The sequence below is a fragment of the Pinus tabuliformis genome, chromosome 3_2, assembly GCF_031772625.1.
Source record: "Pinus tabuliformis cultivar Carrire ecotype Pingquan chromosome 3_2, CPIR1, whole genome shotgun sequence".
Taxonomy (NCBI): Eukaryota; Viridiplantae; Streptophyta; class Pinopsida; order Pinales; family Pinaceae; genus Pinus; species Pinus tabuliformis.
The window spans coordinates 668,304,942-668,311,594 of NC_142302.1; positions in this window are offsets into that span (position 1 = coordinate 668,304,942).

Consider the following 6,653-nt stretch of genomic DNA (forward strand, 5'->3'; position numbering starts at 1 on the left):
GGTTTAACATACCAGAGAAGGGATAAAGATCAGAGCGGGAATCAAATTCCCTCTCGAACTTTAAACCCTGGCATAAACTCTGAAATAGATGTCGATTTGGGAAGTTGGTTTAATAATGCTAAAATTTGGGTTCCTGTATCTGAGATCGCTAAGATCCCTTCCCAAAAAGACAAGTTACTAAAAGCAATTCAGGGTCCTCAAGTCAACGCTTCTCAACAGAAGATTCGCGAGGTTGACTATCATGATGCTCCTATTTATCTGCAAAGCGTAGATGCTGATAACAAAGACCATCAACCCTTCTTTATCACCTTATTGGTCAATGGGTATAAATTGAATAACTGCATGTTGGATTCAGGCGCATCTGCTTGCGTTATGACTAAAAGGGTCATGGAACAGCTTAATTTAAGAGTTTCCAGACCCTACTATAATATATGTGCCATGGATTCCAAGAAAATCGAAGTACATGGTTTAATCAAGGATTTACAAGTTCATCTTTCAGTTTACCCAGACATCATGGTTGTTATGGATATTGTTGTTGTTGATGTACCTGATGCTTGGGGTATGTTGTTATCTAGAAAGTGGGCCTCTGACCTAGGAGGAAGCATTCAAATGAATTGGTCATATGCTATGATTCCTTCTCCTAGCGGTGATGGTTTTATTAGGCTAAATAGAGAGCCCGAGAGGAAATTTCATGTTGAAGATCCTAGCAAGCCTCATAACGAAACAATTAGAGAACAAATTGACATCGGGAACCACTCTATCATGTCCAATTTCATAATTCCTCCCGATGATAAGATTAGGGCAATCAATGGAGGACTTTATTGTTGGAAGCATTTGAGTTTTTGTACTCCAGATAATGTTCCTAGAGTTGATCAGGTTGAGTCTTCATCAGCAAACATGCATGCAGATCTGAAATTTTCGATATGTCAGGGAATGACCAAATATGGAAGGAGGTGTACCCACCGAACCCGTAATGGAGCATCTTTTTGTTTGAAACATATGCTTCGAGACAGCCATAGTTTGGACAGCTGTGATGGAAACCCAAGTTCCAGTAGTTTAGGAAGTAACCCAAAGAGGGCAAGAGGGTCTGTTGAGAGACAGTCATCTAAGAAGGAAGCAACTTCTGCAGACTTTCACCACAAAGGAAGTCAAGATGAACAAAGTTTTCTGCCCATTTCAGACTTGGAAAGAATTTCAGGAGGTGTGTCCCAGAAATTGCATGATGAAAGTTATCTAGTTGAAAGGAATCGATTGCATGGTTCTTCACTGCCAGAAAGGGCTGCTTCTAAAGTCTCATATAGGAGTACAAATTGTTTGCGTGGTATTGGAAGTTGCTGCAATCATGGTGGCCAATGTACACGCAAGGCAAAACAAGGTTCATCTTATTGTGAAAAGCATTTACCAAACTCACTGGGGTTTCGTCATAGATATACTGCATCAATGTGGAATGGAATTTTCAAAACTGCAAGCTCTGAAACAACGTGCCAGCCTAAGGATCTCTTACATGAATACATGAATATGTGCCAGTCAGGAGGAGGTAACTATGATTCAGATTCTGAGAACAGAGGTTTGGATTGCATTGTTGACAAAGTGTCAAAAAATATGAAAGATGCAGAAGCATTGTTAATGGAAGTAAAAGCTGAAAAAGAGAAAATGGCAGCATGTTTCAGTTTTCAAGAAAGAGAAGGGAATGTTACTGCAAGCACTCCATCAATTGATGATGTTCATGAGACTGATGATGCGCATAAATCCCTGGGTTCTGTTGCAGCGGTGAACAATGGCACAGCTAAGCAGAGCCCTGTGGATTGGATGGAGGATTGTGGTGCTGTTCATTATTCTTCTTCTATTGAAGTTCAACACCAAGGGTGCAAAGGTTGTGGTGAGCAGTTTTCTGATTTACAAACCCTCGGTCACCATTGTCTCACCATTCATAAGAAGGCAGCTGAACATCATTTTAAAGGATATGCTTGTCTCAATTGTAGCAGTTCATTTACCTACAAAAAAGGTCTTGAGAGGCATGTGAAGGTGCACCACGGTGGAATTCCTCTTGAGAAATGTACAAAGTATTTTTGTATATCCTGTGACAGTCGTTTTATCATTGTGAATTGTGATCAGCTGTTGCAGCATGTGTTACTCACTCACCCTGAGCAACTCAACAATTCCTTTGGTGCTAAAGAGCAGGTTAACAGTGCAGAATCAACAATGCCTTTCAAGACTGAGCAAGACAAGCAAGATGAACCTCTTAAGTTAGGTAGTTCCAAGCAAGAATCAGGTTGGAAGTTCGATCCTAAGCATAAAATGGAAAGAAATCACATTAGTATGTCTATTCATGGTGAGGATATAGGCAAAGGTGAAGTGAGAACTTTTATTCGTGACACAGAAAAAAATTTCATGTAGATTCTGTGGGATGAAGTTTAGTCTTCTCCCAGATCTTGGACGTCATCATCGATCTACCCGTCTAGATTCCAGATCTACATTCAAGCCCCATCTCAATCGAGGGAATGAGCTTTTCAAACCAAAGTGGAGGGTTAACAAACCAAACTTTAGAATGTCCCAAACGGCGTTAGGATACAAACCTGCAGCTGTAATTGTCAGAAAGAAACGATTAAAAGGGTTTGATCTGAAAAGGTCAATGCGGGTCAAGAATAGATCCATGCAAACTAAAGAATCTGGAATACATGACAGATTTACTAAATCTTACTATACAGCTGTTGCAGATATGCTATTATCAGAAGGGCAAAAAATAAGATCTTGGCCCAGTAACCTCGAAATTCTTACTGTAGCACGTGCCTCTTGTTGTAAAAGTAATCTGCACGCAGCTCTGGAAGAAAAGTATGGTGCTTTGCCAGAGAAGCTCTACATAAAGGCTGTGAAGCTTTGTAGTGAGGAAAATATCAGAGTGGAGTGGCACAGGGAAAGTTATATTTGTCCCAAAGGGTGCAAACCCAAGGCTGATCCCAAACCTTCTATTCTGCTGATGCCTCTTCCTGAATTATGCTTTGATTCTCTTACACTACAGGTGAATGATCTTGAGGGGGATGCAAAAAACACTGATATCAAGGAGACATGGGAAAAGGTAGAGACCCACTTGGTGCTCAATTCATCTGACAGTAAAAAGGGTCATCGAAGAAAAACTATCATATTACTTAACGACTTGAGCTTTGGCAAAGAAGCAGTGCCAATACCCTGTGTGGTGGATGAAGATGTAATGAATCCATGCCAGTGTGATTTGTGCAAAGATGGTAAAGATCAAAATACCAGCTCAATGACGCCTTGGGAAAATTTTTCCTATGTCACTGAAAGGCTGCTGGACCCTTCACTGAGTCTTGATACAAAGAGTTCTCAACTAGGATGCACTTGCACCCAACCACAGTGCATTGCCGGGGCATGTGATCGTGTGTATCTTTTTGAGAATAATAATGAAAATGCAAAAGATATTTATGGAAAACCAATCCATGATAGATTTCCTTATGATGAGAAGGGGCGAATTATTTTGGAGATATGGTTTTACTTTGGGATCGCAAGAATGAAAAAACCGGGAAAACATAAGAAGTTTGACAGCTTGTGGCTGGGACCATACATCATTAGAGATATAGCTGGGCCAAACTCACTCTACTTGAGCAGATTGGATGGTGAACCACTTGATCTACCAGCGGACGGCCAAATGCTCAAGCTGTTCTTCAGAGATGATATCTGATGCCATGGGGCATCTTTTGTATTGTATTTCTATCCCTACTCCTTGTCTTTTCAGCATTTCGTTTTTGTTTTTAGGATTAGATTTACTTTTCATGTTATTAGTTAGTCAATAAATGAAGAGCTTTTATCTTTCTTGTGCTTAATGTATATGATGATTTTGGAATGGACGCTACTTATTTTTATTTGTGTGTTGTATGGATGCAGATTCTGGATTCTCACATTCCTACCGGTGCAGCAACGTGTCCCCAAGTAGAGCCAGATGTTGACCTCTACCGGTCAACTACCCATGCAGTACCCCCCCCTTTTTCTTTGCAAAAAAGGGCAGCACCTGAGCGACATGTCCGTGCCAGCCTACAGTGATCAACAGCTTGATCATTTTTGTAAACCCAGTCTGCATGTACGAATTGTAAATAATCTAAGCAGATCAGAGTCATGTATGTAAAATTGCCTAGGTGGACCTAAATTTCTAATGATGATCTACGTCCTGGGAGGTTTTTCGTCTCACCGATCTACGATCGGCAGAGTTTTCCTTCAAACCTGACCCCAAAGCCGGGATGGATTTTGTCATTAGAACTTTAGGAGAATCTTAGTGTGTTAATCTGCTAGATTATAGTTGTGTCGCAGAACTGGGTGGTTTATGAGGGTCTGTATTAAGTGGGTTCATCCCTTTGAGATGTAAATTGTAAAAATCATGATGAAATGTGTCTTGAGGGTTGAAAAATGTTGTAAATCCCCTCATGAGTCCTAAGTCCTAGGTCCTAGGTGATGTTTCCAACGGCTTAGTTCGAATGATCCATTTAAGAAAATAAATGAAATACTAAAATAATAAAAAATTAAAAAATTAAAAAAAATGAAATAAATAAAAAATAACAAAAAGTTCATAAAATAAAGCAAAAAACCTAAACAATAAAATAATAATATTTTTGTGAATGCATGCAAAATATCTTTTTTTTAATAAAATCGACGGATGAGATTAAGAGATGTCTTAACCCTCATCGACGGTCGAGATCGCTTCAACATGGATCACTCAAAACTAGCCGTTGGGATCATTTCCTTTATATAGGGTCTTAGGGGGTCATTTTACAGGTTTATCTGATCTGTGAGTCTGTACTGAAAAAGCTCTCTTGTAATCTGTTTTCTGGTTAATAAAAGAAGACTTTGGGGTCCAAATCGTGCTGGTGTTACTCTCTGGAATTGCTGTGAGATCTTTAATTTTCTGCATATTTCAGTTCTCAGCCATTAATCATAGCTTGTTTTTTTTAGAGTATTGTGAGCACAGGTATCTTGTTCACTTGCTAGGGTTTGAGTGCTGCTAGGGTTTCTGAAATAATGGCAGGTATCTCCATTATTTCCTGAGATCTAGCAGCATTCTCTCTCTCTTTGCTGATGGTTGCTTGAGATGTGCAGGAAAACCTTTTAGTAAAGAATACTGGTGGGCGTTTGGGGAAGTTCTAGGCTGAACCAACCGACTCCCACAGGCTTTTCTTTGCAGAGCCCAGCTGATTGTGGCCCTGGGTTAATCATTTAAAGTTTGTTTCCTGTATTACATGAGAGATTTTCTTTCTGTTCACAGCAAACTTCAAATTTCTGATATATTGAAAACACTACTGCAATTATTGTCAAATCTGGCTATCCTAGAGCTGTAAATTTTTGTGACTTTGGGTAAATTTTGAAGGGTTTACTGCAAAATTTTGTGTATATCTGCCAGATTTCTTTTCCTGCAGGTTACTGAGACAAAATCGGGAAGAGGTTTTTCTCTACTGCTGTGTTGATTGTCTGCCAATCTGTTGGGCTGACTGTCGAGGGATCAAGTCCCACAAACTGTGCACTGAAAGGAATATAGTCCAGTCAAAGGGTTTTAACTAAGCTTCGGAGGAAATACTGTTTCAGAAATAGAGATCAAGCAATCCGATTTAACACTTGCAAACTATTGTGTACACCTTCAATCAATAAACACAGTGGTGGAGGAAAAGCGGGATTTGAATTGCATGTGTGCATTTTTCCTTCCTAAAACTGGAAAACGCATGTGCTGTCGGGTTACATTTTCACGTGGGTCCTTCAAAAAACATTTAAAAGACGCACGATATCCATCATCAGGTGTGGTAATTTTTTTTTTTTAATCTCTGCGTGCCATCGTATCCAAGTAACCCTGCAATCAAATTCGAAATTTTTTTTATTTATTGGCCGCCGACAGGTAACATCTGAGATCTGGTTCGCATTTTTCTTTCTCGCCATCGACTTTGTCATCGTTTCCTTGCCTGCATTAAATTCTTTTGTTTGAGCCAGGGGTTACGACTTTGGCATTCGTCAAATCGGTGGAATATCTCATGCAAATTGTGGTGTAAGAACGTTGCGTGATATCTCTTCCACGCCTGCGTTAAATTTCGTTGCCACTTTCGACTGTGGGAGGTGTGGATCTCTGAGCATCGTTGATAATATTTCGGAAACAAAGTATCGGACCAGGTAAGCTATTGTAAAGGTAAAAATCCTAGACAGTCTCAGTTTCCTTTCATTTTCCGCTGAAAGCCGAAGTGAATCAATCTATTCATCAGAGCTCTCTCGGCCCGTGTTTCCTTAGGAACTCACGCACAGGTAATTTTTTACTGTTTCGGTTTTACGTTTTGGTTAGGGTATAGTCACGCTGGGTTCGCTTGAATGCAGAAGTTTTGTTTTATTAATCTGTATGCAGTTACGTTTCATGCTGTAGATTAGGGTTTCGCTTAATTTCGTTTTTTTTTTTTTTCTCATTATCGTATATGCATTCACGTAATTTTTCTCAGGTTTAATTTTAATATAGTTCCATTTAGAACCATAGTCGTATTTTAATTTTAGTTGGTGCTAGGTTATAATTTAGATTTTAAGTTTTATTTCTAGATCTCATTTAAAAAAAAAATTATTTTAGTTTAGGTTTTATTTTTATTTTTTATTAAAAAAAAAAAAAAAAATAAATATATTTT